At 46.2% G+C, this 27,636-nt stretch overlaps 1 protein-coding gene across 2 annotated transcripts in view; it reads right to left on the reverse strand.

Annotated features, from left to right (window-relative positions):
• The window catches only part of OSBPL3 (oxysterol binding protein like 3), a 262,480-nt gene extending 248,071 nt beyond the window's left edge, over positions 1-14,409 (reverse strand). The window contains exon 1 of one of the 2 annotated variants that reach the window (XM_040352884.1): positions 14,183-14,409. The gene's annotated coding sequence lies outside the window, so the exon portion shown is untranslated. The remainder of the gene's footprint in view (positions 1-14,182) is intronic. The other variant, XM_040352885.1, reaches the window with a different exon arrangement.
• Between the last annotated feature and the right edge of the window lie 13,227 nt (positions 14,410-27,636).

A 27,636-nucleotide genomic window follows, 5' to 3' on the forward strand; every position in this document is an offset into this window, starting at 1 on the left:
ACTCAAAAACGTTATTGGAAAGATCAACTGATCCGGGTAATAAACTTTCACTTTAATAAACCTGCATCATCCACTGTTCAGGTTCAGCTATTTTGCCCTGAAAATCAGGGCAAAATCGTGGGTGCGCGATATACGCCGATACCCGCTTTCCCGCGCCGAGTTTGAATACTGCGCCGACATATACCGAGCGCAGTACACTCGTGTATAGTCGGCCAGTCTCGGCTCCTCTCGCGCTGACGTCCTGGACGTACAGGACGTCAGCGCGAGATTAGCCGAGCCTGCCCGACCATACACGAGTGTACTGCGCTCTGTATATGTCGGCGCAGTATTCAAACTCGGCGCGGGAAACGAGCGGGGAGGACGCGAGGACCCGACGAAGAGGACACCCGAAGCCGCAGACGGACGCCGTGCCCGACGAGGCCGCCAATGGACGCCGCGCAAGACACCAAAACTTTAAGTACAAAAAATCTTTTTTCCACAGGAATTTCGGGCAACTTTAGGGGTGCGCGCTATACGCGGGAGCGCGCTATACCCCAATAAATACGGTACTTTTTTAGGGATATTTAGTATAGCAAAAAGAAAAAATTATTATAATATATATATATATTGTAAGGGGTTAGCTCGGTAGCGGGGTGTGTGACCCCCTGGATGGGTTCACCACACACTGAATTTATACAGACTGGCAGTCGAAGACGGTTGAAAACAAAGATTTTGGTTTATTCTTCCATCTTGCTGGAAACAAGTGCAAGCATCCAAACAGCATAAACAAAATCAAACATAAAATAAACCCTGGCCACTTGGGGCGTCTACCTTCACCACACAGGAACCTATCTATGGAGTCTGGCACAGCCTAGTGCTGGGCAGACATTGCTGGTCATACAGCAGAAAAACAATAGTCTCTTTTTGATTTTTATCACACAGAAAAATCAGTCACCACCTCACCTCCTCAGAAGACTTTCAGCTACTGCTCTCCTTCACTCAGAAAGCCTCAGGATGCAGCAAATCAGTGGTAATCCTCTGGATTACTTATAGAGGCCTTAATTGCCTCATTCTGAACAGCTGAAGTTTTCCAACGCCCTTAGACCTTTCCTGGCTACTTTTGCAGCCGACGCCTAATAACAATTGGTGTATTGTCTAAACAAGGCAGAAATGTATGTCCCGTCTGTGACAACACCCACAGATTTTCCTGACTTCCTGTCACAAATATATATATATATTTTTTTTTTTTGTTTGGGAGCTACTTTGCACGATCGCACAATTGTCAGTTAAAGTAGCGCAGTGCCGAATCGCAAAAAGTGCTCTGGTCTTTGGGCAGCCAAATGGTCCGGGGCTGAAGTGGTTAAGCATAATTTGGGGTTTTGCCTAACTAATCTTAAAAACGCTCCCTTCCCTCAGAACACCGATTCTGACTAACTTATGTGTATAGTTACCCGTTTTCAGTCAGCTCCCCTTTGCTGGCCAGCGCTAGCTGCAGGGGAAAGGGAAGAGCACTCAAACATGGCTGGTAATGCCTGGGAGCGTTGATATCACCCATAGGCTTACTGCAGGCCATCCACATTATCGGCGATCCCCTGCAGTGGCTACTGGATGACACAATGGAGTCGAATCAAGTTAAAGCGGGAGTTCACCCATTTGTAAAAAAAAATTTTTTATCCCCTTAGCTTCCTGCTCGTTCGGTCTAGGGGAATCGGCTATTTGTATTAAAATATGAGCAGTACTTACCCGTTTTCGAGCTGCATCTTCTTCCGTCGCTTCCGGGTATGGGTCTTCGGGAGCGGGCGTTCCTTCTTGAGTGACAGCCTTCCGAGAGGCTTCCGACGGTCGCATCCGTCGCGTCACTCGTAGCCGAAAGAAGCCGAACGTCGGTGCGGCTCTATACTGCGCCTGCGCACCGACGTTCGGCTTCTTTCGGAAAATCGTGACGCGATGGATGCGACCGTCGGAAGCCTCTCGGAAGACTGTCAATCAAGAAGGAACGCCCATTCCCGAAGCCCATACCCGGAAGCGACGGAGAGGATGCATCTCGTAAACGGGTAAGTACTGCACATATTTTAAAATAAATAGCCGATTCCCCTAGTAAAAACGAGCAGGAATCTAAGGGGGAAAAGTGCCCTCTAAGGGTGAACCCCCGCTTTAAGCCACGATCAGACATATGTGAACCGACCCTTTTACGGGTCAAATTTCAAAAGATTTTTTTTTCGAAGATCTTATCTAAGAATTTTCATTAGAATTTAGCACCATTAGTGGGGCTGCAACAAACCGATTTTCGTTCGGCCATCAAATTTGAGTAGATCGGTTATGTTGAAAATTATTTGAAAAACAAACGATTTTCGAATCAATGATGGGAGAATCATGCGAGAAATGTAAAAGAAAAAAGGAATGTGCAAAAAAAAGAAAATTCCTGGAAAGAAAAGAAGATTCCCGGCCACAAAAATTATTTTCTGTAGCAACATGAGGTGAAATTGAAGGCTTGGTTGGCCGAATTTCGAAAATCAGTGGTGGCATCGGACCACAAAACGCACAAAATTTCTGGTTTTGAAAAGATTTTTTTTCCCCAAATTCGACCATGTAGACTAGTTAGGTGAACTCAGAATTTTACATTAAAGCGGAGGTTCACCAAAAAAAATAACTAACTATCGCATCACATTCCTTACTGTAAAAAAACATGTTCAATAGCCACATCCTTTTTTTTTTAATGTTGTAATTACTGCAGTACAGCTGGTTGAATTGCGACTTCCAGGTTTTCACTCCAGCGGGAGTAGGCGTTGCTACTCCTTTCCCCAGCGCCGCAATGTAGTTCTCCGCAATGTCTCCTGGGAGCACAGTGTCATGCTTCCCAGGAGACATTGCTCTACGCCGCCCAGTGAAATACAATCACAACGGGGCGTGAACTATTAATGACACCGCCCATTGTCATGGCAACAAGGAAGTTGACGATGCTACTCGTAAACACTGCGCATGTGCGAGTAACAGCGGTGAATACTGGGAGATGAGCATTCACCGCTTCCAGGAAGTCATTGCTTGTGGGCTTCACAATGCCCACAAGCAAAATGGAAACTGCCTAACACGGGATTTTAAAAGTTCTTGTTTTAAATGAAAACGGACAGGGGACATTTGAATACACCAAACAGGTGAGTAGTACTTTGTATTGGGAAACCACATTGAATGCTCCAAAAAAAAGATTGGCCGCGGAACCTCCGCTTTAAGTAATATATGCAGAGAGAGCAAAGTGATGACATTATCATTATGCGGCTTCACTACCCGGTCATAGGTTAGGAAAAAGCCAACAGACCATGCTGGGCAGAGGAAGCGCTTTTAAGACTAGTTAGGTAAAGATCAGAATTATCAGTGTGCTGCAGTCATAGGCTGGGAAAATGTCACGGACCAATCTGTATGGTTTTAACTGAAGAGTGAAGTCAGGGATACGGCTATACTGTCTGGTAGGAGTGAATGAAGTACACATCTTTGCAGAGGTGCAACACTTTCAACGTATGTATACTAACTATTCAACTGCCTGTGTATGAGCATGACATAACTGAAAGACCATCAGCCAAGCGATTCTTCATTGAGGTAAGGCCCTAAACATTAGGGATGAGCCGAAAACCCCCCCCGTTCGATTCGCACCAGAACGTTCGAACAGACCGTCCGTTCGCGCGAACATTTAGAACCCCATTGACGTCTATGGGACTCGAACGTTCGAATTCAAAAGTGCTCATTTTAAAGCCTAATATGCAAGTTAATGTAGTAAAACGTCTTTGAGAACCCGGGTCTTGCCCCAGGGAACATGTATCAATGGAAAAAAAGTTTGAAAAACTGTCGTTTTTTCTGAAACAGAGATTTTAATGATGCCTAAATTAAAAAAAATGTCTGGTCCCTGCAATATGGATGAAAATCATTGAGAAAAATAGCACAGACACAGACAGTACACACACCACGTAGCTTTAGGTGCACGCTGCAGAGGATACAGGCAGTACACACTACGTAGCTTTAGGTGCACGCTGCAGAGGACACGGGCAGTACACACCACGTAGCTTTAGGTGCACGCTGCAGAGGATACAGGCAGTACACACTACGTAGCTTTAGGTGCAAACTGCAGAGGACACGGGCAGTACACACTACGTAGCTTTAGGTGCAAACTACAGAGGACACGGGCAGTACACACCACGTAGCTTTAGGTGCAAACTGCAGAGGACACGGGCAGTACACACCACGTAGCTTTAGGTGCAAACTGCAGAGGACACGGGCAGTACACACCACGTAGCTTTAGGTGCAAACTGCAGAGGACACGGGCAGTACACACCACGTAGCTTTAGGTGCAAACTGCAGAGGACACGGGCAGTACACACCAAGTAGCTTTAGGTGCAAACTGCAGAGGACACGGGCAGTACACACCAAATAGCTTTAGGTGCAAACTACAGAGGACAAAGGCAGTACACACACCACGTAGCTTTATGGTGCACACTGCAGAGGACACAGGCAGCTAGCACAATCATCTGCCTGCCAGTAAATTAGAAAGAGCTGATCTAGCTAAACTATACAGTGTATAAATATATACACACACACACACACACACACAACACCTGGGATGCATATATATCCTCTAAACACTAACTTTAACTGACTAGCCTGCCTGCTCTATCTACCTACTAAAAATCTCTCTCTCTCTCTCTCTCTCTCTCTCTCTCTCTCTCTCTAACACACTACACAAGGCCGACCTGCAGGCGGCCTTTTATAGTGTGGGGCGTGTACTAAACCCCCTGTGCCATAATTGGCCAAAGCCACCCTGGCTTTGGCCAATTATGGCTCTCCGTTTTTTGCAAGCTGTGATTGGCCAAGCATGCGGGTCATAGTGCATGATTGGCCAATCATCAGCCAGCAATGCACTGCAATGCCGCAGTGAATTATGGGCCGTGAAACGCAACTCGAATTTGGCGCGAACGGCCCAAAACGTTCGTAATTCGGCGAACGATCGAACATACAATGTTCGAGTCGAACATGAGTTTGACTCCAATACGAAGCTCATCCCTACTAAACATCACCAGTGTACTAGGTCAGTGACATCAAGGGAAAGCAACTTAGTTCATCATGCAACAGAGCACACTGAGAAAACAGTGACCTCCAAGTGCTCAGTACATACCCTCATAAATATTAAATCTAGTTTCCATCCATTTAGAGCTCACTCTCCAATTAACCATGCACTCAGATGCCGAGATAGGAAAGACAGAGGTTGTCAATAGCAGACTGTACTTCATCATCAGAGACGGGGTGTAGTACATTAGTATGGGTTATGGTTTAAATGGAGATGGAATATGTATTATACCTGTAAACCATGTCCCAGGAGATGGAATATGTAATGCACCTGTACATCATGTGCCTGGAGATGGAAACCACCCACTGGTGATTCCCAACTTAAACATCGGACAGCAATTGGAATTTCGGAAATAAACCAACCACTGAAATAGACACTCAGATCACCTTATCTCTGCCGTAACATGAGGTTACCTGGAAACTTTTATCTTGGTCAATAAAACATTTAGCCCCACAGAGAGGGGATCCCATAAATATCTAGGGGTGTCACTGGTAACCTACAGACAGGCTACAAAACATGAAGTTTACGGAAGGATAGGCACGTAGAGAGACCTTAACCGCTTGCCAACCGCCTCCTGTAGATATACATCGGCAGAATGGCATGGCTGTACAAAGCAACATACCTGTACGTTGCTTTAAATTTGGTTCTGTGCCGGTGGCGCGCACGTGTGCGCCCCTGCCGCATGCTCTGTGACCGTGCCCGCGGACTCGATGTCCGCTGGTGTCCTGCGATTGTGTCACAGAGAGGCAGAACGGGGAGATGCCTATGTAAACAAGGCATTTTCCTGTTCTGCCTAGTGACAGGGCAGTGATCTAATGCTCTCTGTGATCGGGGGCAGTGATCAATGTCATGTCACTGGTAGTCCAGCCCCCACACAGTTAGAATCACTCCCTAGGACACTTAACCCCTTCCCTGCCAGTGTCATTTACACAGTAATAAGTGCATTTCTAAGGCACTGATCGCTGTATAAATGACAATGGTCCCAAAATAGTGTCAAAAGTGTCCGCCATAATGTCACAGCCACAGTAAGTGCATTACACTACTTCAAAGGCTCACACTGATGCGAGACGCATTTCGCTCAGGCATTCATATGAATAGGCTGGCGCGCCTCCTGAAATGCACGAAAAAGGTCCCTGCTCCATTATTTGGAATTGAAGCCCACACCGGAATCGCAAGTGCAGTGTGTGTAGAAATAATGTCACCCACACATATCTCCAGCATTTTTCTGTGCGGATGGTTGTGGCTGCAGAAACAGGTGCCAATCCGCAGCAGGAATCACTCGTACAGATGTGAACCTAGCCTTATAGATGGGGTTTAAGTATTTAGCGAGAAATGTACACTCAAAGGCCATGTTATTGGGTACACCTGTTCAATTGTTTAGTAACACAAATTGCTAATCAAATTGCTAATCAGCCAATCACATGGCAGCAACTCAAGGTATTTAGGCATCTAGACACTGTGAAGACAACTTGCTGAAGTTCAAACCGAGCATCAGAAAGGGGAAGAATTTTATTTTATTTTATTTATTACTATTTATTTGGGAAGCGCGCATATACCACCGGTCGGTGGTGCCAAAGCGGGATTTCAAGCGGAGGTCCGGCTTAAAAAAATAAATAAAAATTAAAAGTCAGCAGCTACAAACACTGTTGCTGCTGACTTTTAATAAGGACACTTACCTGTCTAGGGTGCCCGCGATGTCGGTAGCCGAAGCCGAGCAAATGCTTGGGTCTCAGCTGCTCGGCTGCCATCCTCAGTGAGGGAATCAGGAAGTGAAGTATTGCGACTTCACTGCCCAATTCTCTACAGCGCATGCACGAGCCTCGCGACGCTATGTGAATGGGCGGATGTCTCCTGGGAAACACACACAGTCCCAGAAGACACCGCTTCCTATTACCCAGGAGGCAGCGTGAGAAGTAGAAGAAAGAAGACCCACCGCGGACAAGGAAGTGTCTAATTTTTTGTAGCCTTTTTAGCTATTTTTAGGGTGGACCTCCGCTTTAAGTGACTTTGAACATGGGGTGGTTGTTGGTGCCAGACAGGCTGGTCTAAGTATTTAAAAAACTGCTGATCTACTGGGATTTTCACACACAACACAACCATCTCTAGGGTTTACAGAGAATGGTCCAAAAATGAGGAAACATCCAGGCAGTTGTGTGGACGAAAATGCCTCATTGATGTCAGAGGAGAATGGTTCAAAATGATAGAAAAGCAACAGTAACTCAAATAAATGCTCATTACAACCAAGGTATGCAGAATACCATCTCTGAACGCACAACACATCAAACCTTGAAGTAGATGGGCTACAGCAGCAGAAGACCACACCGGGTGCCACTCCTGTCAGCTAAGAACAAGAAACTGAGGCTGCAATTTGATTAGACAATAGAAGGTCAGAAAAACGTTGCCTGGTCTGATGAGTCTCAATTTCAGCTGCGACATTCAGATGGTAGGGTCAGAATATGGCGTAAACAATATCAAAAGCCTGGATCCATCCTGGTGGTGGTGATGTAATGGTGTGGGGGATATTTTCTTGGCACACATCACAAGTAATGAGACAAAACCAGAGACAGCAGCTTATCCAGGACGATTCCCTAAATACAGTCCGATCACTGGTTTCCATTCAGACAGAGTACAACCGAGCTTGGTCAGCCTAAAGCCTAGTACGCACAATCAGAAAATCGGTGTAGAAATATCCAGCATTTCTACATTTTTTGCACTGTGACGCACATAAAAAACATGTAAAACCAAGGCTTTTTTTCAGAGGGAACGAAGTTCTGGTTCCTCCAGAACAGATTGTAAGTAATGGCAAAGGTTGGGGTGTGTTGGAGGATCTATTGATGCAGTCGGCTAAAGATCTATTGTAGCTGGGGGCCCAGGCCAATTTTCAGCTTTCAGTACTCTCACACTTTGAATGAAAGTTGCATGGTCATGCAGAACTGTACCCAAATACATTTTTTAGAATTGTATTCACACAAATAGAGCTTCATTTTGGTGGCATTAATCACCGCTGTTTTTTTTTATTTTTTGCTACAAAAACTAAAAAAGGGCAAAAATAAGAAAATAAATAAATGTTTTTCTTCATTTTTGTCCAAAAAAATTGTATATATGTAATTTTTCTCCTTCGCTGATGAGGCTGCACCGATGGGCACTGATAGGCTGCACTGATGAGGATGCACCAATATGCACTGATAGGTGGTACTGATGGGCAACGATAGGCGGCACTGATGGGCACAGACTGGTGTCACTGATGGGCTTTGTTGGCACTGCATTGTTATCAAATCACTGATGATCAGTGCTCCGATTACCTATACACGCCTCCCCTGTGAAGAGATAGCTGATCGGCTCTCCTATCCTCACACTCTGTCAGTGTGAGGCGAGCCAATAAACGGCATTTCCTTGTTTACATGTGATCAGCTGAAGCCCGCTGTCGGCTGACATCACAGAGCTGGTCCAGGCTTGGGAAAGATCGTGCCCATATGGTCTGGATCTGCCCACATGCCTGGACTGGCACCCGGCTCAGCATTAGAGATGCTGGGGGACCGATATGCATCCACCTAGGTAGGTATAATCTTTAAATGAACACAAATTCCATACAGTACTTCTATTTTAAATATAGCTAGCCATTGCGGACTACTGCCCTAATACGCTAAAGAGCCTAGCTGTCTCCGGCTTCAGCCCTTTATGAGTCACTGACCTGGAACAAATGATGACACCACCAATCCCCTTCGAAAAATGCTAGTTATAGAAGTTCAAAACTCGTTTAGCCACTACCAAAAACGTCTGTATATCTTGAGTTCTTTACTTTTTTTCTGCAGGCTTATTCTAGGTCAGTGACCCAGAAAGTACTGAAGCCATTGGATCAGTATGACATCGAGCCAATTAGCTGAAGGAGGTCAGCAATGGCCGCCTCCCCATTTCTCATGACAGGTTTCCTTTAACATCGTTAACTCTACCAGGTCATTAGGAAGCAGACACGTCCCCATGCTGTCACATGGAAGGATCCTGGTGCCAAGGGAACCGATAAGCTGCATTCTCTAAATGATTGGAGGAATCTCCTAAATGACCGTCTCAGCCCTTTGTGGGCACAGGTCCACTTTAGATTGTAAGCTTCTATGAACAATGCTGGATTGTATCAGAACTGTACTGTCTCCATTCATTTTGTAAAGCACCGCGCAAGCTATTGGTTCTATATCAATCCTGTATAATAATACCATCAATAAATAGGTGCAGGAACTCAACCACAAACCCATTCAGATTTCAAAAACAGTAGAAGGGTCTTATAGGGGCATTAAATACCAGGATTGCATTACATACAGAGTGCAGAGTTCAGGTGGTCATACACAGAGTGTAGAGCTGTCACTTGTAAACACAGAAATCAGACTTCTGTGTTTACAAGTGATTGTGGTGAGCAGGCACCAAAGGGTCTGAGCCAGAGGTGGTGGAACTGAGTTCCTCCAAGTTCCCCCTGAAAAAAAGCCCTGAATAATACTATTTATCTTCATGTGCTCATCTGCATGGATTGCAAGCTCTGCGGAGGCAAACACTTCACTAACACAAAAAGAAAGTGTGCCGAGCGGAATCCTGCGGAGACCCCATCCCATTCATGACCCCGAGTGTCCCAGCCCACAGCATCCTAGAAATGAAGGCTCATTACCTGGCAAGTCCTTGCACTGGGCCGCCTTGTGCTGATCGAGGAAATAATACAAAGATATACTGTGAGGTTGCGAGCCAGTGCCAGCAAAGCATTTCCTCGCCGATGACAAGAATTGGAGGGAAAGAACTATGGCTTAGCCGTGTGCTCAGGCAAGCTGAAAACGACCTTGTTTTATAGAAATAAAGTTGCGGATGTTTGTGCAGGGTCCCGACTAGCTAGAAAGGGGCCCCTTAGCAAACCCAATAAGGGCCCTCTAGATCTCTAGCTTCCTCTCAAAGGCAATTTCTCTAGCAATTCCATGTCACAGCAATTGTATAGAGCAGCCTTTCTTAGAGCGGACCCATTCACTTTGTGTCACTCCACCCCTACCCTCCTGCACTTGAAACAATCCAAATCTTCTCTTCGACACATCAGCATTATGGTTACCCTCAAAAGGGACGGTTGTATCTGTGAGATTATATAATTGTATGCAGGGCTTTTTTCTCAGTAAATAGGTGCAGAAATTCAACCACACGCGCCCCTGCCCCCCTGCGCTGAACCGCATAAAATGGTGAAGCCCAACTGCACTAAAAGTGGGTGGATCTTAAAGTGGTAATAAAAACCAGACGTGCATTATATGAAGAGTTCAGGGGTGCGCTATGTGCAAAGTTCAGGAGTGTGCTACGTACAGAGTGCATAGTTCAGGGGTGCGCTATGTACAAGGTTCAGCGCTTAGGGGTGCGCTACGTACAAAGTACAGAATTCAGGGGTGCACAACATCCAAAGTGCAAGGTTTAGTGGTTTGCTTTGCAGTGTGCAGGGTTCAGCTCTCCTTCACATGCTGTTCACAACTCACTTCCACCTCTCAGTGGTGCACTATGTGCAGAGTTCAACGATGCACTACGTACAGAGTGCAGAGTTCAGGGGTGCGCTATGTACAGAGTTCAGGGGTGCGATACGTACAATGTGCATGGTTTAGGGGTGCGCTACGTACAGAATTCAGGGGTGCTCTACGTACAAAGTGCAGGGTTTTAGGAGTTTGCTATGCACAGTGTGCAGGGTTCAGCTCTCTTTCACATGCTGTTCACATCTCGCTTCCACCTCTGAGGGGTGTGCTATGTGCAGAGGTGCGCTACATAGAGTTCAGGGGTGCGCTACATACATAGTGCAAAGTTCAGGGGTGCGCTAAGTACAAAGTGCAGCCTTCAGGGGTGCACTACGCACAGAGTGCAGCGTTCAGGGGTGCACTACGCACAGAGTGCAGCGTTCAGGGGTGCACTACGCACAGAGTGCAGCATTCAGGGGTTTGCATTCAAAGTGCAGGGTTTAGGGTTTGCTATGCACAGTGTGCAGGGTTCAGCTCTCTTTCACATGCTGTTCCCCCTGCTTTCTGTCATTTCACTCCTACTGCCTCCTCTAAATACATTTGTGTATATTATATATTTTTTTCTTTTTAATATATTTCTGGGAACTTTCCCCTGCACTTCCTGGATCCTTGCCTAGGCAGGAATGACATTTGTGGGTATCCCAGAAGGGCTGGGAAACATCGCACATCCCGAAAACACTGGCTTACGTACTTGACTGATGCGACATTGCATAAGAAAAAAATATATGTTTGTAAACGAGTGCTGGTGACATCTCATTGTTCCACTGTAGTTCACATCCAGGGACTGCGTTTCTTTCCACAGCTAATCACCCAGTTTGTATGCAGCCATAGCACAGTGTGCTGGTGAGCCTATTCACCCATCTGAATGAGCCCTTACATTGGTAGTCAGAATGCCATCCTTACAGACAGCTAAGAACATCATTGCCAGTGACAGGGTCATGGATGGCCAAGGCTCATTGATGCACGTGGGGCCCGTGTATACTGATCCAATAGAAGAGCTACTGTATATCAAATTGCTGAAAGGGGTAATGCTGGTTCTAATAGTAAGGTGTCATAACACACAGAGCATCGCAGTTTATTGTGTATGGGGCTGCGTAGCCAAAGACTTGTCAGGGTGCTCATGCTGACCCATGTACACAGCCAAAAGTGCCTACAATGGGCACACAGCATCACAACTAGACCGCCGAGCAATGAAAAAAGTTGGCCTGGTCTGAGGATTCAGGTTTTCTTTTACATCATGTGGATGTCTGGGTGCATGTGCATTGCCTACCTGGGGAAGAGATGGCACCACGATGCCCTATGGGAAGAAGGCAAGCCAAAAGAGGCAGTGATTGGCTAATGACGGCTTGGTGCCAGATATGACAGCACACCTTCAGATGTCTAGTGAGGGACCTACCCAATATCAGGTGGGTGGTCATAATGTTAAGGCATAATGTTAAGGTATATACAAATTCCCTTCATGTCAATGTATTGGCCAAATGCTATTACTCCGTACACAAATCTCAGTATGACCGGAGAGATGTGGGTCCCCTGATCTTGTGGGTCCCCTGATCTTGTGGGTCCCCTGGTCTTGTGGGTCCCCTGATCTTGTGGGTCCCCTGATCTTGTGGGTCCTGTAGCTCTCCCATGGTGATCTTTCAGCTCTGAATAAGTATTTTTATGTAAACCTAAGCCCTGAATTACTGGAATTTTCTGTGCACTGTGCTGAGTAAATACATACATCTTATTCCGAGGACTAGTCACAAAAACATTACTGTGCCACAATCTTTCCTGATGATCAGTGGTAACCCCAGGTGCCCCCAACAATCAGTGGTGACCCCGGATGCCCCCAACAGTGGTGACCCCGGATTCCCCGACAAACAGTGGTGATCCTGGGTGACCCCGAAATCATTGGTGGTCCTGGGTTTCCCCAACGATTAGTGGATCCCAGGTGTCCCTGATGTACAGTAGCGACCCCAGGTGTCCCCTGATGACCAGTGGTGACCCTAGGTGTCCCCTGATGACCAGTGGTGACCCCCGGTGTCCCCGTTGATCAGTGCTGACCCTCGGTGTCCCCGTTGATCAGTGGTGATCCCCTGATGATCAGTGCTGACCCTCGGTGTCCCCGTTGATCAGTGGTGTCTCCGATGATAAGTGTTGTCTCCTGGTGTCCCCGATGATTAGTGGTGACAACCGGTGTCCCCAATCATCAGTGGTGACCCCGGGTGTCCCCAATCATCAGTGGTGACCCCCATCATCAGTGGTGACCCCCGGTGTCCCCGATCACCAGTGGTGACCCCCGGTGTCCCCGATCACCAGTGGTGACCCCCGGTGTCCCCGATCACCAGTGGTGACCCCCATCATCAGTGGTGACCCCCGGTGTCCCCGATCATCAGTGGTGACCCCCGGTGTCCCCGATCACCAGTGGTGACCCCCGGTGTCCCCGATCACCAGTGGTGACCCCCGGTGTCCCCGATCAAACAGTGGTGATCCTGGGTGACCCCGAAATCATTGGTGGTCCTGGGTTTCCCCAACGATTAGTGGATCCCAGGTGTCCCTGATGTACAGTAGCGACCCCAGGTGTCCCCTGATGACCAGTGGTGACCCTAGGTGTCCCCTGATGACCAGTGGTGACCCCCGGTGTCCCCGTTGATCAGTGCTGACCCTCGGTGTCCCCGTTGATCAGTGGTGATCCCCTGATGATCAGTGCTGACCCTCGGTGTCCCCGTTGATCAGTGGTGTCTCCGATAAGTGTTGTCTCCTGGTGTCCCCGATGATTAGTGGTGACAACCGGTGTCCCCAATCATCAGTGGTGACCCCGGGTGTCCCCAATCATCAGTGGTGACCCCCGGTGTCCCCGATCATCAGTGGTGACCCCCATCACCAGTGGTGACCCCCGGTGTCCCCGATCACCAGTGGTGACCCCCGGTGTCCCCGTTGATCAGTGCTGACCCTCGGTGTCCCCGTTGATCAGTGGTGTCTCCGATAAGTGTTGTCTCCTGGTGTCCCCGATGATTAGTGGTGACAACCGGTGTCCCCAATCATCAGTGGTGACCCCGGGTGTCCCCAATCATCAGTGGTGACCCCCGGTGTCCCCGATCATCAGTGGTGACCCCCATCACCAGTGGTGACCCCCGGTGTCCCCGATCACCAGTGGTGACCCCCGGTGTCCCCGATCACCAGTGGTGACCCCCGGTGTCCCCGATCACCAGTGGTGACCCCAGGTGTCCCCGATCATCAGTGGTGACCCCAGGTGTCCCCGATCATCAGTGGTGACCCCCGGTGTCCCCGATCATCAGTGGTGAACCCCGGTGTCCCCGATCATCAGTGGTGAACCCCGGTGTCCCTGATCATCAGTGGTGACCCCCGATCATCAGTGGTGACCCCCGGTGTCCCCGATCATCAGTGGTGACCCCAGGTGTCCAGAAGGTGGAGCTGATGTTAGTCTCGGAGCTCACACCTCGCCATGTAGTAATCTGCCAGTAGCCGATCCTTCCCCTCCGCACAGCACATGGTAATCAGCCCGCTACACCCGCCCGGTGTCCCCCCGTCTGCCCTGTACACAGATCGCTCTCCCGATGACAGCTCTAATTCCTACCTGTCACAGCCGCGCCATGTAATCTCCTTTGGGTTGCCGAGTTACAGAGGATAGAATCACAAGAGGCTTTCCATGTGCACTGCTGAGGTGTACAGTCCGAGGTGTACAGGAAACTGACAGCGCACAGCGGACACCTCCTCTACTTCTTCTACAGACTACTGACACCAGACCTCCGCCGCAACTTCCCCGTACACTCCGCTCCCGGGCACACTCCTCCCACTGGGCGGGCACACACGTGGGGGCGTGTTCTTCCCTATGTAATTGACATGCACGTTAGAGCGGAGTGGGTTCAGGGAGGTGAGTGATGTCAGGGAGGGGGTGTGGACGTGGGCGGAGCTTGGTCTCCGGAGGTGCGGTTTGATGTGGGAGCCAGGGAGAGCGCTGCCGGTGATCCGGGTGTGTGTAGTATCCGCCCGGCGTGTGATCACTATGGACAGGGCTCCTCCCGAGGAGTTATTATCTATGATAATACAGAATCCACTTCCTGTGACATTCCGCACATGACCCGCGTGATCCCTGAGTGATGTCATACGAGACATGACAAATGTCACAATGATCGGGATCGTGGCTGCATTCCTCACCTGGAAATACTGCTTTCCTGGCTGCCATGCTGATCCACATACTTCCAGCTCACACAGCCTTTTCTTCTATTGAAAGTATTTTCTTATATCTGTGTATATATATATATACATGCACTCATGGCCAAAAATATTGGCACCCCTGCACTTCTAATACGCCACCTTTGCCCAGATAATTGTTGCAATTACAAATGTTTAGGCATTCTCATGTTTATTTCAATACGCCACGTCTGGCACATTCCACGCAAATCTTCTACAATGGACTGGACGCAATTATTGGCACCTTCTCAAAATTGTAAGGAATAATTACATTCCAAATTTGTGATTCCCCTGTAATTTGTAATTCACCACTTAAGGACCAGAAACATTTACCCCCTTAATGACCAGGCCATTTTTTGTGATACAGCATTGCGCAGCTTTAACTGACAATTGTGAGGTCGTACAACGCTGTACCCAAATAAAATTGATGACCTTCTTTTTCCACAAATAGAGCTTTCTTTTGGTGGTATTCGATCCCCTCTGCGGTTTTTATTTTTTGCGCTATAAACAAAAAAAAAGAGCATACATTTTGAAAAATAAAACAATATTTATATTTTTTTGCTGTAATAAATATCCCCCAAAAAATAAACAATTTTCTTCATCAGTTTAGGCCAATATGTATTCTTCTACATATTTTTGGGGAAAAAAATTGCAATAAGCGTATATTGATTGGTTTGCGCAAAAGTTATATCATCTACAAACTATGGAAAAGATTTATGGCATTTTTATTATTTATTTATTTTTACTAGTAATGGCTGTGATCTGCGATTTATAGCTGGACTACGGCATTGCGTTGGACAGATTGGACACTTTTTTGAAACCATTGACATTTATACAGCGATCAGAGCTGCAAATATCCACTGATTACTGTAAAAAAGTCACTGGCAGGGAATGGGCAATCAAGGGGTTAATTGTGTTCCCTGACTGTGTGTTCTAACTATATATGTCAGCACCCCCACACACACATATATATGTCAGCACCCCCACACACACACACACACATATATATGTCAGCACCCCCCCACACACACCCATATATATGTCAGCCCCCCTCCCCCACACACACACCCATATATATGTCAGCACCCCCCCCACACACACCCATATATATGTCAGCCCCCCCCCCCCACACACACACCCATATATATGTCAGCACCCCCCCCCCCCCCCACACACACACCCATATATATGTCAGCCCCTCACACACCTGTATATATGTCAGCCCCCCTCACCTGTATATATGTCAGCCCCCCACACCTGTATATATGTCAGCCCCCCACACACCTGTATATATGTCAGTCCCCCCACACACCTGTATATATGTCAGCTGCCCACACACCTGTATATATGTCAGCCCCCCTCATACCTGTATATATGTCAGCCCCCCTCACCTGTATATATGTCAGCCCCCCACACACCTGTATATATGTCAGCCCCCCACACACCTGTATATATGTCAGTCCCCCCACACACCTGTATATATGTCAGCCCCCCTCATACCTGTATATATGTCAGCCCCCCCACCCACACCTGTATTTATGTCAGTCCCCCACACCTGTATATATGTCAGCCCCTCACACACCTGTATATATGTCAGTCCCCCTCCCCCTGTACATATGTCAGCCCCCTACACATCTGTATAAATGACAGCCCCCCCCCCCCCACACACACACCTGTATACAGTGGCGACTGGTGCTCAATTTTTTTGGGGGGCGCAAACAAACGGAAAACTTCAGAAGCTTATTAGAGCCTATGGCTCTAATCAGGTGCTTCAAAAATACACGCCCGCTGCTGTAATTCAGCGCCTGGCATCCGAAAAGGGGCCGAACGTCTAAATAGGGGGTGGTGGCGGCGGCCATGGATAGATTCATGCAATGCAATGCATGTTGAATGACCTGTTTGAAAATCACGGAAATTTTATTTATTTCTCCCCTTAGATTCCTGCTCGTTTGGTAATATATGAGCAGTACTTACCCATTTTCGAGCTGCATCTTCTTCCGTCGCTTCCGGGTATGGGTCTTCGGGAGCGGGCGTTCCTTCTTGATTGACAGGCTTCCGACGGTCGCATCCATTCGCGTCACTCGTAGCCGAAAGAAGCCGAACGTCGGTGCGGCTGTATACTGCGCCTGCGCACCGACGTTCGGCTTCTTTCGGAAAATCGTGACGCGATGGATGCGACCGTCGGAAGCCTCTCGGAAGACTGTCAATCAAGAAGGAACGCCCATTCCCGCAGCCCATACCCGGAAGCGACGGAGAGGTTGCATCTCGTAAACGGGTAAGTACTGCACATATTTTAAAACAAATTGCCGATTCCCCTAGAGAAAACGAGCATCCATCTAAGGGGAAAAAGTGCCCTCTAAGGGTGAACCCCTGCTTTAAGGACCGGAAGATTTGCCCCCTGAATGACCAGGCCATTTTTTGTGCAACACTGTACCCAAACAAAATTGACATCCTTTTTTCCCACAAATAGAGCTTTCTTTTGGTCGTTCACGATCCCCTCTGTGGATTTTTTTTTTGCGCTATAAACAAAAAAGACAGACAATTTTTGCTATAATAAATATTCAAAAATTTAAAAAAAAATATTCTTTAGTTTAAGCCAACATGTATTCTTCTACATATTTTTGTTGGAAATATTTGATGTGAAGATGTATGGAGCCAAATACAGGGCAATCGTAGAAGAAAACCTTTTAGGCCTTGTACTCACGGCAGGACATGTCCGATGAAAACGGTCTGCAGACCGTTTCCATCGGACATGTCTGGCCGGGGACTGCCCGGGGACTTCTGTTCGATGGCTATACACACCATCGAACAGAAGCCCGCGCGTAAACATTACGCGGGGCGTGTCCGCGGTGTCGCCGCGTCGATGACGCGGTGTCGCCGCGACAATGACGCGGCGACGTGGGCGGGCCGCCTTAAATATGCTTCCACGCATGCGTCGAAGTCATTCGACGCATGCGAGGGATGCGGGCGGCAGGACATGTACGGTAGGTCTGTACAGACGACCGTACATGTCCGGGCGGACAGGTTTCCAGCGGACTGTTTTAAAACAAGTCCGGGAAACAGTTGTCCGCTGGAAACCTGTCCGATCCGTCCCAAAATGGTCCGCTCGGGCCAACACACGGCCAAACATGTCTGCTGAAACTGGTCTGCGGACCAGTTTCAGCAGACATGTTTGGTCGTGAGTACGGGGCCTTAGAGTCTGCAAAAGACCTGAGACTGGGTGGAGGTTCACCTTCCAGCAGGACAACGACCCTAAGTATGCAGCCAGAGCTATGAAGAAAGTAGAGGTGAGTGTTCAAATGATAGACACCACATACCAAATTGGAGGATAAAATACTGGGGGGAAGAGAGAGGTCACATGCCTCGGGACTTTTCGGGTGTCAATAGGGTATTAAAGCGGGAGTTCACCCATAAAATTTTTTTTACCCTGAGGCCCCGTACACACGACCGAGAAACTCGATGGGCAAAACACATAGTTTTGCTCGTCGACTTCCTTGTTCGGCTGTCAGAAAACTCGTTGAGCCAAATTTTCCCATTGCCCAACGAGGAAATAGAGAACATGCTCTCTATTTGGCTCGACGAGTTTCCCGACGGGTTTCTCGGCGAAAAGTGTTCACACGACCGGTTTTCTCGGCAGAATACGTCTCCCATCAAGTTTCTTGCTGGATTCTGCCGAGAAAACCGGTCGTGTGTACGGGGCCTTAGATTGATGCTCATTTTGTCTAGGGGAATCGGCTAGTTTTTTTTAAATCGAAGCTGTACTTACCGTTTTAGAGAGCGATCTTCTCCGCCGCTTCCGGGTATGGTCTTCGGGACTGGGCGTTCCTATTTTGATTGAGAGTCTTCCGACAGGCTTCCGGCGGTCGCATCCATCGCGTCACGAGTAGCCGAAAGACGCCGAACGTCGGTGCGGCTCTATACTGCGCCTGCGCACCGACGTTACTTTCGGAAAATCGTGACGTGATGCGACCGTCGGAAGCCTTTTGGAAGACTGTCAATCAAAATAGGAACGCCCAGTCCCGCAGCCCATACCCGGAAGCGGCGGAGAAGATCGCTCTCTAAAAAGGTAAGTACAGCTTTGATTTAAAAAAAACTAGCCGATTCCCCTAGACAAAATGAGCAGGAATCTAAGGTTAAAATTTTTTATTTCCGGGTGAACCTCCACTTTAACCAGGAAATACTGATCAACCAAAATTAAAATTTGAAATACTTTATTACAAAAGATTTGGTTAAAAATATGAGAGCAAGACACATCCTATGTTAATTGTTCCCTAAAAGTAGTGGTTGAACAGACAATACCAAATTTACTCTACATGTTTTGCTCAAGGGAGCTTCTTCAGGAGTTAGATCATGGCGTCTATTATGCTACAGGCAACAAAGAGAAAAAGGAAATGAATACTCATATTGAACATTAGAAATAAAAATATATAATGTTACATGTTGGCATAAACAAGGTAGATATGGAGTTTATATCAAAATAATATACATAATAGTCAAAGTAAGCCAGCCAGAGCTACAATGGAATGGTTAGATCGAAGCATATTCATGTGTTAGAATGGCCCAGTCAAAGTCCAGACCTAAATCCAAATGAGAATCTGTGGCAAGACTTGAACATTGCTGTTCACAGACGCTCTCCATCCAATCTGACAGAGCTTGAGCTATTTTGCAAAGAAGGATAGGCAAAAATGTCACTCTCTAGATGTGCAAAGCTGATAGAGACATCCCCAATAAGACTTGCAGCTGTAATTGCGGCAAAAGGTGGTTCTACACGCCACACTTTTCCTTCCACTTCACAATTATGTGCCAATTTGTGTTGGTCTATAACATAAAATCCCAATAATATAAACAAAATGTGGATAATTTCAAGGGTTATGAATACTTTTTCAAGGCACTGTATATATATATTAAATGTATTACTGCTTTAAATGATAAGCAATAAGGAATCTATGATTCATCGCTCCAGCAGCAAAGTGTCTCTGAAATATGGTGGCACTGTACCCTCATACATAGATGTAACATTTGACGTTTTCCAGTTTTACGAATTTGCTGTTGAAGCAAAATAGCTAAGCACAATTTATTGCTAACTTTCTCACAGGACTGCAGTGCAGCACAATCCATTCATAGCATTCTTCGTAAACCATTTTTATTTTTAGCGTTTAAAAAAAAGTCATCAACATAATTTCTTAAAGGGCAGTCCTTATTGCTTATCATTTAAAGCAGTAATACATTTAACCACTTCCGGACCACCGCATGTACATATACGTCGGCAGAATGGCACGGACAGGCACATTGGCGTACCTGTACGTCCCTGCCTAGACGTGGGTCGGGGGTCCGATTTGGACCCCCCCCCCCCGGTACATGCAGCGGTTCCCGTGGCTTCAGTAGCGATCTGGGACGAGGGCGCGGCTATTCGTTACAGTTGTAAACACACACTAGGTGAAACGAAACTCCTACAGCGCCCCCTGTGGTTAACTCCCAAACTGCAACTGTCATTTTCACAATAAACAATGCAATTTAAATGCATTTTTTGCTGTGAAAATGACAATGGTCCCAAAAATGTGTCAAAATTGTCCGAAGTGTCCGCCATAATGTCGCAGTCACAAACAAAAATCGCTGATCGCCGCCATTAGTAGTAAAAAAATAAATAATAAAACTATCCCCTATTTTGTAAACGCTATAAATTTTGCGCAAACCAATCGATAAACGCTTATTGCGATTTTTTTTTACCAAAAATGGGTAGAAGAATACGTATCGGCCTAAACGGAGGAAAAAAAAAATTATATATGTTTTTGGGGGATATTTATTATAGCAAAAAGTAAAAAATATTGAATTTTTTTCAAAATTGTCGCTCTATTTTTGTTTATAGCGCAAAAAATAAAAACCGCAGAGGTGATCAAATACCACCAAATAAAAGCTCTATTTGTGGGGGAAAAAGGACACCAATTTTGTTTGGGAGCCACGTCGCACGACCGCGCAATTGTCTGTTAAAGCGACGCAGTGCCGAATTGTAAAAACCCCTTGGGTCATTTAGCAGCATATTGGTCCGGTACTTAAGTGGTTAAAATATATCCGGAGCACCAGATCCGACACGCACTGACGGCGGAAAGACGAGCTCGCCGCTCATAGATTTTGGTCCTTGTCCTTTTGTTGTAAATGTGAGTTTTTACTTTGCTACTTAGTTTGTAATACATTTTTATATACGGTACTGCACCATGGGTGTCCCTCTTCTGTCTTTCATCCATATCCTTTGAGCACTTACCGTTACCATGGGTCAAGATAGGAGGTGGAAGATTTAGAGGAGTGGCATTTGTTTATATATCCAGTGACCTTTCAGCACACAGAGAGGATCAGGATACGAACTCGGTGTTCGTGGAGATAGGCCCGCTATCCATGGCCTCCATGTGAGTGCGTGTATATGTGATACATCAATCCTTCTTTCAAGTACTCCCACAGGATTACGCTATTATTCCTTTATATTTCTGTTTTCATGTTCTATGACCATTTGATGAGGAGTCTTCTCCCAGCTATAATCAGTGTGGCTGCATCCTTGAGGATACACCTGTGGTATTTTGAGCTGTCCGTGCTATAGCTCTGAGGTGAGCATTTAGTACCACAAGAGGTGTCTGCACTGAAGTCTGCCCACTTTAAACACTGGATTTTGGGTGTCTTCCTTTGGTATCACCATCCAAATAGACTTTATTATTTTTATGTACACGCGTGGCGTTTTTTCACGTCTCTGTGCCTGGAGTCGACATTATATATATTTATTTTCGCAGTTCTCTGAGTTATTCACTTTATCTGTTTGTATACCTACATTATTGCACCAGTTTATATTACTGTTTTTAGTTGCTATATATAGTATGTCACATTGTTGTTACACATTATATTATTTTGCTTTACTTGTATTCACCTCCCCCCTATTTATTTATTTTTAATCTACTTTTTCCACATAAGGGTCTTATTACCCAGTTGGCGGGTTTTATATTATTCCCTTGTTGTAGTTAGTAGTCTCACAGCGCGTCACCATCACCTATTTACATGTAATGTAATGGCACAGTGAGATCTGAAAAAAGCCTGTTTCTGTCAGCGGTTGTTCCTGTCAGCGGTTGTTCTGGCTACCCCTCAGCTTCCTGAAAGACTAGTAGGAAGGGGGTAGTCTTATACGGCGAGTATATCCCAAAACCAACATGTTTCCTGGAAAAATAGGGGGTCGTCTTATACGCCGGCAAATACGATAGGTTGATTTTGAGGAAGTGATGTGACATCCAGGCTGATATGTCTGATAGTAAGTTGATGATGCGTGAGGAGACAAATGGAGAGAGCTGTGGGGTGTCATCAGCGTAGAGATGATATTGAAAGCCATGGGAGGCAATCAACTGACCCAGGGAGGAGGTGTAGATTTATATATGGGTATAATGTAATAAAGATCTTATGGTATATCCTTGCAGAGCTGCTTGGAGATCAGAGGAAATCGATATCAGCATTCCTTTCTGATGCATGATATACACCCACTTCCCTGCAAAATTGGCTTTAGTGCCGATTCATAACTACACCGACAAGAAAGTTGGCACGACTTTGCGAGGCAACTTCAAGTTGCCTCCAGGACAGGCAACTTTGCCGGTGGCCAATCAAACAATAATCAGCTCTGTGGGAGGGAGGGGTTTGCATGAGAAAACTATTTTCTCTTCTTGTAAAGTTTCTTCAGTTAAGACAGTGATCCAATCCATCTTTGGAGGCAACTTCCATTGAAATCAATGGGTACATGTCGACTAGAAGTCGGATTGAAGTAGTACAGGAACCTTTTCTGAAGTCGGAGCGACTTCAGTAGTGTACATTAAGACGGCCCTTATTCACTTTAATTTCTCATGTCGCGCGACTTGGGGCGACACAAGTCAGATACCAAGTCGCAGTAGTGTGATTTTATATATGCAATAAGAAACAAAGTATAATAATGTATTTTGCCTGGAAATCGCAACATTGACCATGCATAAGCATTTGAAGAGTAGAATTATCTGTTAGCTAAAACCAGTGTATGTTTCTGAAGTGTGTGTGGTTGCCTTGGCCAATGTTGATTAGAAACTTTATGGTAGTCGTCATAGTGGTTATTTAATTGTGTTTGGATTTTTGTGGCATGCTGTGATATAGGGATTGTTACTACTAATAAAATATTGAAATTTTGTGGTAATACTGTAGAAACCATTTGTTCTCCTTTGTGTATAATAGTTCAGTTTTGCAAATGATATGATAGGCTGACAGTGTTGCAATGTATTTAAGTATGGGAATTTAAAACAGTTGAGGTTGTTTTTATTACTTCCTTATTTGGTTTAAATATTTACGTATGCTTATTATAATCCGAATGAACGCAACAATTAGTTTACACTTGAATTGGGGGGGGGGGGTAGGAAAGCAATGTGGGTCGGCCCTCCTTACTGAAAAGGTGATCTGGAGCACTCTGAGAATTGCCACAGGTGATAGGATGTGGAGCATGCCTGAATCAGGAAACATTTTATACATCTCTTAAAGGGTGACTCCACTTTCATGGGAAACAAAAAATAGCAAATAAAGAAGAAATAAGATAGTGCATATTCAATTACACTAATGATATTGTAATTGAATGTTATTTAACCACTTCCATGACGGCCATACGACTTTATACGGACGCGGGGTGGCTTTAAATCTCTCGGAGGCCGTGTTTTTACGGCCTCTGCTCCTCCTAAAAACACGGCCTCCCAGAGATTTAAAGCCACCCCGCGGCCGTATAAAGTCGTATATTTTATTAGTAGTAACAATCCCTATATCACAGCTCAGCCCCGCCTCCAGCTCCCGTGTCACTGGATTTGACTGACAGCAGTCAGGGCTGGCCTTAGGTGTTCAGGCGCCCTGTTCGAGCTAATCCTGTGGCGCCCCCCCCCCCCCAGACCGCTACACACTGACCGCTACACAATACACACTGACCGCTACACAATAAACTACCCGCAGACCACTACACACTGACCGCTACACAATACACACTGACCGCTACACAATAAACTACCCACAAACCACTACACACTGACCGCTACACAATACACACTGACCGCTACACAATACACTACCCACAGACCACTACAAAATGCGACAGCGGTGAAAGCTGAAAATTGGCCTGGACAGTAAGGAAGTATAAGTGCCCAGTAAGCAAGTGGTTAACCCAATATCTTTCACATGTATTATTGTTCCTTTTTCAAAATGGTACTTTCCAATCCAGTTCCACTAATATACTATGCTATTTGTACTGTGCTATGCTAATCCACGGCAGTATGATACATTATAAAATTTGTAAAACCACTTTGAGGACAAAGTGCTTTTAAAAATGATGCTATTATGTTGGAACCTATGTTGATTAATATAGATTAGAGATTCATCAGGTTAACATTTTTTTTTTTAAGGTCAAAATGTGCAGTGCTGTCATTGTATGCAAGTTTATTGGGCTACATTGTTAAATTATGAGTCGTACAATGTGGCATCAAAAGCTGTACAAATCTATACATAGTACAAATAGAAGCCGAGGAACCACACCTATCATGTGATTTATTTTATCTATTACACACAAGGTGCTGTAATCATGTGGACTGCAATCACAAATAACTATGTATGTGTAGCGCTACCCCCACAGGAGCTGCTGGATAGAATAGGGATGGCGTATTACCTCTTTGATGCGTCTAGGAGTATGATGATGATGAGAGCAATGACAGAATGTCCAAACAGCAGGGTGTCGTTTTCTGTGCTTTTATTCTTGCCCAACACGGCAAACAGTGAACTTGAGGTAGATAGAGAAAGATGGGTGAAAAGGAGAATTGCAGATTCAGGTATTGAACAAACAGAAGCAGTCCTGCTTCTAGCGACACTTTTGCTTCGTCGCCACTCCAGCCGGAGTGGGTATAGTGTACCTGGACAGGCCTCTCACACCGACCTGGCAGCCAGGGTATCACTCGGAACCTTGAGAAGGAACAAGTCTCTGCCACAGACTTGGCTGAAATGAAGATAAGAGTGGAACCTCTGCCACAGGCCCTTTCTCCAGAACGTAGATAGTAGAGCGAATCCTTCTCAATAATGTAGTTGCCTGAATCTCCCTCAGGTAGCTCCTCAGTTTGCAGGTCACCAACTGACAGGTTGCCAAAAGACAAACTCCCAATGTCCGGTCACCTTGATCCCCTATGGATTGTCTAGGCCCTATCGGATTGCCTGCCTCCGGGCTCTCCTCAGACTGACTCCCCACCGAACAGCACAACTCACTTGGGATCTTCCCCAGAGATTTGGGGACCCAGTGGATGACTGGGGCCCCGCCATAGCTTCAGTTGCTCCAGGCCATAATGGTCCTGGAACCAAGGACACTGCGTAGCACGTGCGCCCCGGCCTGGTAGGCCATATCGCCGGGGCCCGTGATGTGCGCACACCCTGAAGGTGGGTGCCGCACCCTGAACCAAACAGGAACTCCCCTCACAAAATGACGTCTCACCAGAAATACCCTCCCGCAGCATGCCCCGCGAGGGAGAAAACCCCTTTGATTGGCTGCTGGAGAGAGGCACCTCTGCTTGAACCCCTCTGGCGCCACCTGTCACCCAGAGATGGAAAGGCATCTCTGGAACACAGAACGAAACCACAGGCAGCCCAGCCCTGCAGAGACCCAATCTACACAAATTAACCGGATGAGAGCAAAGTAACTCTCTCATCCCCCTTCTAAATTTAACATAGCACCTGGACTGAAAGTACACAGACGCTACATATGTATTTAAAAACTGTGTATGTACCTAAAGCAGAATGGAACCTCGCCATTTATAATTTATATTATTTATTATTTATTATTATTATTATTATTTATATTATTATATAATATAATTTATATTCAATTTATTGCAGTATTGCTAGGAAAATGTATATTAGGAAATGGAAAAGGACACGAAGGGGGTAGGGAAAGTGCTGCTCACCCCTAAATAATATAGTAAGTGGAAGGGCTCCCCAATGGGGTTTTTAGGCAGAAAATGGGTAAAAGATTGAATGAAATGCACAGATGTAAAAAGTAAAAAAGTTTAATTAATTGTAAAAATAAGCTCTGGTATAGTATACACTAAAAAAGTTTACACAAGGAGTATGCACCAAAATACATGACATCAATTAACATGAATGGTTAACATGCAAGTCACGTAAATCCTGACGCGTTTCAACCCATATTGGGGTCTTCTTCGGAGGAAGTTGAGGTGCTACTGTAACAGAAAATGAATGTATAAAAGTAAAACAGTCTTAACAATTACCACTGAGTATTGTGGAACATGAAAGTATTAGTATATATAGTTACCCACTCACAGCGTGTAAACGTAATTGTGTCTAGACCAGAGTTGACTTAAATCCACAGAAGGACCCCTGGATGGACATTTTCACAAGGAGGGCAGACCCCCAAACGGTACCGCCAAGGCGCCAAACCAGACGGCCTGCAGGGGCCCACAAGCACAAGGGGAGGGTCCAATGGGGTCTGGGCCGGGCGGGGGGAGGGAGACCCAGCAGAGCGACAGCCATAGAAAGCACCTATTAAAAAGTGTAAATATTAGGGTTGTCCAGATACCGATACCAGTATCGGTATCGGGACCGATACCGAGTATTTGTGCTAGTACTCGTACTCGCGCAAATACTCCCGATACCAAAATAGAATACTTTTTTTTTTTTTTTTTGGATGGCACCATTGGATGGCACTGATAGGTGGCACTGGCATTGATTGAATGGCACTCATAAATGGATGGCACTGATAGGTGGCACTGGCATTGATTGGGTGGCACTGATGAGATGCACTAATAAGCTGCCTCCCTGCACTGATGCACAAATGGGCACTGATCTGCACTGATAGGTGGCACTGGCTAGCTGCACTTTTGGGCACTGGCACCGATGAGCTGCACTGACAGTGATCACTCAATGATATGTAGTTTTCCAGTACCGTATGCTAAAAAACAGCCCCACACCATGATGTACCAGTTCTTCATAATTTTAAAGAAAATATCTTTGGTCTGTATTGTGGTTTGAAAACGGTCACATGACATTAAAAAAAAGTATCGGTACTTGTACTCGGTCCTAATAAAGTGGTATCGGGACAACCCTAGTTAAGTCCATGGTTGGAGAATCCAGAGTGGAGGTGTCCATTGTTATGAGGATCTTATGTGTCGGTGTCCTGAAGGTGGATGACAGGTCCCAGCAAGCCTCTTCAATTGTCCCCGTTCTTTCACTTGCGCTCTCAGGACCCAAAACTCTTCCCTTTTACATATCACAGGAAGGGAGGCCGGGTCCCAGAAAACTCACAAACATGACCAGAGAAGGTGATGAAAAAACATTAACCCCCTCCCCCTGATCTGGGCAGCCAAGCTGGCTAACCTAAACACAGTAGGCAACTTGCCTACATGCCGCCTCTACAGAGAGAACTGAGCAATCAAAGACCAATAATCTCTCAGTTCTCTGTCTTCAGTGACAGTCATCAGCTCTCTTCTCTGCCCCTCCAGCGCTCACTGGAGTGCCGGGCTGTCCTGGCTTAGGCATCTGGGTGGATCCTGACATTAAAGTTGGGATCTCTCCAAAGTCTGGAACTAAATGCAATCCTGTGATTCCCAGGAAAAGTAGAGCTAAAACTTGCTTTGGTCCTACTTATCCTTTACAATTTTGCAGCATGGCCTCTTAAAATCCCATGGTCTATAACGCGAGTGGGCACAGATTTCTGTGGCTAACAGCGTTATGACTAGGTAGCAGGATTCACCTTACTGGAAAGGGCCATGCAATTTTAGGGCAGGTAAATGTAAATGGTAAAGGCATTTTCTTCTATTT

Source organism: Rana temporaria, chromosome 5 (assembly GCF_905171775.1).
Source record: "Rana temporaria chromosome 5, aRanTem1.1, whole genome shotgun sequence".
Classification (NCBI taxonomy): Eukaryota; Metazoa; Chordata; class Amphibia; order Anura; family Ranidae; genus Rana; species Rana temporaria.